Raw genomic sequence first — 5,421 nt, 5'->3', positions numbered from 1 at the left:
CACGGGGGCCTCCCTCACTTGGAAAAGCAGGACTGGCTGGAAGGAAGAGGAGGCTAAGAGAAGTGAGCAGGGAGCTGGTGCCCACCAGGTTGCAGACAGATGCCAGGGCTAGGCAGGGTGGAGGGGTGGATCCTGGGGGCAGAAAGGGCTACTGGGCTGGCAGCAGGAGGGCCATGGGGCTTCTTGCCCAGATAGAACATGGACTGAGCTAGCTGACACTGTGACACAGGGAGAGGCGGAAGGGAGGGGCTGCATGGGCTCTGGTTGGGATGGTGGGTCATTAAGCAAGGAGGCTGCCACCCTTCCAGCAGGAATGAGGGACTGGAGACACGGAGAGCCCCGTGGCTGGCCTCTTGCCACACCTTCGGAGACAGGTCCTCATTGCTCTTCAGAACCTGGCCTCGCTGTTATTCATGGAGTTTCTTATCAAGGGAAGAGTCGGATGACCTTGAGTCCATCACTCATCCTCTTTAAGCTTTTCAGTAAAAGAAGGAGTTTAACCTGGATGGTCTCCAACCAAGTCCCTTCTAGGATTTCTATTAATGGGTGGAATCAGACACTGCATCTCCCCTGCCTCTCTAGTGCGATGACGGTTTCAGTTCCCGCCATGCCCTGTCTTTCCTTCTCTCCCTGGGGCTACCATGAATAGTGGTGCAGGGTGTTTAGTGCACAAGGGCACCCAGCCGAGAGCGTGAGTGAAGGCTCAATCCAGCCCACGTTCTGCCCAGCAAACCGTGTGCCCTGCCTGACTCAACGTTGCATTTACCCAAAGTAAAGAATGCCTTTTTCTAGTTTGTTCTAGGTGCAGCTGGGCAGCCCCACTTTCCTGTCCCCTGCACAACCCCGCTTCTGCTCTTCTGTGCCCTTTTCTCCCACCATCCCCAGCCTCAAACAGGGGAGAGGAGGGCAGCATTTATAAGTAGTGCTTCGGGAGGGGTGAGGGACAGCAGCTGTCTCTTCTGTGAGGAGCTCTGCCGCCTAAGCCCGGTGGTGCTTTTCCTCTCCTTATCAATGCTGTGAGTTGCCTCTCAAAATTGCTCTGCCGTCATTAACACCGTGGATTAGGTCAGATGAGAGCATGTTTGCAGTCTTGGATGGCAAAGGCAAAACGCTGATGCTGATTATTCCAGATCTTCTGGGCATGGCCCATTCCGTGCTTGACGTTCTTAATCAGAGGGACGAGCGGTAGTTACGTGGTGGGTGGGCCAGGGCCATGGTTGTTTCTAATCTGGCTGCCGGGCGCAGACGGCACGTCTGCAGCACCTGCCAGCCCACGCACTGGCCTGCCTGGACATCACAAGTGACCAGGGTTACTCGGCACTATCGTATCTCTCAAAGAAGAAACAGCTCCTCCAATGGCAACATCTGTGGAGCTGCTTTTGAACCATCAGCAATTCATTTGAGCAAGAGCTGGGAGCATTTCTCCCCTGGGCCTGATCAGTAAGTTTTTTTCTTTTCTTTTTTTTTTTTTTTGAGGCAGAGTTTCGCTTTGTCGCCCAGGCTAGAGTGCACTGGTGTGATCTCAGCTCACTGCAACCTCCACTTCCCAGGTTCAAGCAATTCTCCTGCCTCAGCCTCCTAAGTAGCTGGGATTACAGGCATGCGCCACCACGCCAGGCTAATTTTTTTGTATTTTTAGTAGAGAGAGGGTTTTGCCATATTGGCCAGGCTGGTCTCAAACTTCTGACCTCAGGTGATCCATCTGCCTCAGCCTCCCAAAGTGCTGGGATTACAGACGTAAGCCTCTGTGCCCAGCTCCTGATCAGTAAGTTTTATGTTCTGGTTGGCCACACAGCAGCAGGGTGTCTTTCAGACCGCCCCTCCTCCAGTGTCCCCTTCTGAAAAGGCTCTGTGCCAGCGGAGGTTGTGGCCTTGCGTCACGGCCCCTCACCTCCTAGCCTCATATTCTACCTCCACCAACCCTGACCCTGTGCTTCAGCCACACTCCAGCCCCCAATCACAGATCTCTGGCCCTTCCTCATGCTGGTCCCCTGCCAGGAATGCCTGCACAGCCTTGTCCTCCAGGCAGAAGTTCATCATCTGTAGCAGCCGCTGCCTTGCCAGTGCCCACCGCAGCCCCTAACTTTTCCCACTGCAGTGTGCTCCAGTCCCACGCCAGACTGCATTTCTTTGCCTGAGGCTTTCTCTGGCTTCTGGAACCTGCATTGCCCCTCTGTGCTGGTTAGGCCAGAAGTGCCAGGAAATTAATATCCTCCAGAAGCAGCCCTCAGCCACTGAGCCAATGACTGGCAGAAGTTGATATAAACATATCCCAGCTTCTTCACCCCTCTGCAGCCTAAGTTTGAAGTGTGTTCTACAGTCTCCCAGAGTTCTGCAGCAGGACTATACTCTAGTTGCCTAGAGCGATGACTGGCTTGATAAAGCACCTTTGATTGTCTACCTTCCCTTCCCCGTCTCACTTCTGCCCTCATGAATGGATTAATGCCCTTATTAAAGGCATTATCCCTGAGCTAGGCCCTTTTTTGCCATTCTGCCTTCCACCATGTGAGGAAGTGCTTGCCCCTCTGGAGGACACAGCAACAAGGACCATCTTGGAAGCAGAGACCTGGCCCTCACCAGACGCCATACCTGCCGGCACCTTGATCTTAAACTTCTCAGCCTCCAGAAGTGTGAGAAATACATTTCTATTATTATATAAATAATATTTATGATTATAAAGTATTTTGTTACAGCAGCAGGAACAGACCAAGACACCTCCTGAATGTACTACTCACATACAAATCTTTGTCTCAGGGTCTGCTTCTAGGGGAAACAAACTTCTAAGACATCACCTCAATGTCCATCTCAGTATCACTTCCTTTTTGCAGTTTCCCCTGACCCTGACCCTCCCATCTTCCCATTCCTGGGGCAGAACCATTGGTCACTCTTCCCTGTTCCCAGAGCACATATTTTTTTTTTTTTGAGACGGAGTCTCGCTCTGTCGCCTAGACTGGAGTGCAGTGCTGCAATCTAGGCTCACTGCAACCTCTGCCTCCCAGGTTCAAGCAATTCCCCTGCCTCAGCCTCCCAAGTAGCTGGGATTACAGGCGCCTGCCACATACCCGGCTAATTTTTTTGTATTTTTGGTAGAGACGGGGTTTCACCATGTTGGCCAGGCTGGTCTCAAACTCCTCACCTCGAGTGATCCATTCACCTCAGCCTCCCAAAGTACTGGGATTACAGGCGTGAGCCACTGTGCTGGGCCTCCCAGAGCCCTTTCTACCTACCTCAACAGCATTCCTCATGCTGCATTGCAGTTTCTCCCTCTTCATGTCCTGGGGCCCCCAGTAGCCTGGGAACTCTTTGGGGATAGATACTGTGTCCTTTTTGCCTTTTTATTCTCTGAGCCTAGGACTGCACCTAGCACACAGCATGTGTCATATACTTACATATTTTTCTTTCTTTCTTTTTTCTTTTTTTTTTTTTTTTTTGGCCAAATAGCCACCAGTGAAAGTGCAATGACTTAAAGGGAATGGAGTGACACAGACAAGTGTCTACATTTTTCTAGAAAGAGACCCTGGGGCTGCTACTCCAAATGCTGTCACTTTGCAAGGTTACTGGGTAGAACTTCCATCTTACTATTCACTTGCTCAACAACCTGCAATGGCTCCCTATTGTTGCCTTTCCCAACAAGGCCTCATTTCATGGATGACTTTCCATTGTCTGGCCCTATCCTAAGAGAGAGTGAAACCTCTTGCTCAGAGTCAGGCTTTGGTCTCAACTACCTTGTTTCACATTCTCACTATGCCAATCCCCAGCTGGGTGATGATGAGTAAGTTACTTAGCCTCTCTGGGCACTGGCTTCCTTACTTATTAAATGTAGACAATATTAGGTTGGTGCAAGTAACTGCAGCTTTTCCCATTAAAAGTAGTAATATCTCACTTATAAAATTATTTTGAGAATTTAAAATCATGCGCGGTCCCTGTGAATATGCTATAAACCACTGATTTATACAGTTTAAAATGGTAATTTTATGGTATGTGACTAATATCTCAAAAAAAAATTAAGCATGGTGTCTGGCCCAGATCTTTGAAAATTAAACGATGCTAATTATTGTTATGAACAAGGTTTCCCAAAGGCCCTATCACTGGGCCAGGCACACAGCAGATGCTCAGTAAATACTCCTGGAATGAATGGAGAACATATTCCACAAGTATGCTTTGATCATTGTTTATGCCAGGTATGTGGGGGATGGGGAACATAGAGATTCCGAGTTCACTTTTGCATCCTCAGTAAGGGAAGACAGAATTATTATCCGTGGAGTGACCCAGCCGTGCCAGGCTGTCAGAGGAATTACAGCCTCTGCCCCTTGCTGCCTGTTCCAGGAGGCGGAACCCAGTCCAGCTGATTCTGAGCCATGGGTAAATTGTCCTAGGCAGAGGAATGTGTTCTTGTATTTATCTTTGACTGACAGTATATGATGTTCTGGGAATTGAGTTCAAACAGAATCCGGAGGAGCCCCTTATAGTCCCGCTGCCACAGACAAGGCCCAGAGGGCGCAGCTCTGCCCAGCCCAGCACCAGGTTTTTGGCCTCCGCGCCAGCCCGAGGCACATCGGCTTCGATGTGCCAGGAGGTGGGTGAGGAAGTGGACGCTCCAGCTCTGCAAAGCTTAAGCTGAGCCTGAGGATGGGCTAGAGTCAAGTCTAGGTGTGCAGCCTTACTCAGGGAGACGCCTGTGCGCTGCAACCTCAGGCCCGGGAAGGCAAGGCTGGGCTAGGGAGGGGGATCGCGAGGGGCTTGGCTGGGAAGAGGACTGCAGGAGAGGTGTCCCAACTCTCCCCTCGCTCCCCAAGCACACAGCACGCGCCTACTCGGTGCTGGTTGCATAGAAGCCCAGGGAGCTCGGGCCGATCTCCCAGTCTGGTTGCCACCAGACTGGATGGCAGGAGCTTCTAGACCTGGAGGCTGGCTCAGTCGTGTGGTCACGACGGGCGGGGGAGTGGAAGGGCGCTGGCGCGTGGTTTCGGCAGCCGACTTGGCGAGGCCGCGGCTGGCGGGAACCACGGATGGGGGAGGCGCCCATGCACCGACCCCACCTGGGCCACTGGGAAACCGAGGTAGTCCCTCCTGGCACCGGGGTCGTCCCCACACACCTCCCCAGAAGGAGATGTAGGGTCTGTTTCTGGACTGAGACCTGCCCCCGAGTAGGGCGCACACTTAGCAGAGACCCTCCTCCCCAAGCCCCTGGGAAGGGATCTTTTTTGCACACCTCCCTCCCACTTATGCCCCCTCTCCGCCTTGCATAGACCTTTCTCAAAAAAAAGAGACCTCTCCCTCCCCCAGGATGGAGTCCCCTGATGGGAGATAGGGGTGGTGAGTGGGGGCGGGAGCACACGAAGGCGCGCGCGACCAGGACCACTTCTTGCTGTCACCACGTCCCCAGCATCTGGACCGCGTCCCCCGGCCCGCCACGCGCGC

This window comes from Mandrillus leucophaeus, unplaced genomic scaffold, assembly GCF_000951045.1.
Source record: "Mandrillus leucophaeus isolate KB7577 unplaced genomic scaffold, Mleu.le_1.0 Scaffold3, whole genome shotgun sequence".
In the NCBI taxonomy this organism is placed as follows: domain Eukaryota; kingdom Metazoa; phylum Chordata; class Mammalia; order Primates; family Cercopithecidae; genus Mandrillus; species Mandrillus leucophaeus.
This window is presented reverse-complemented; position numbering follows the sequence as displayed.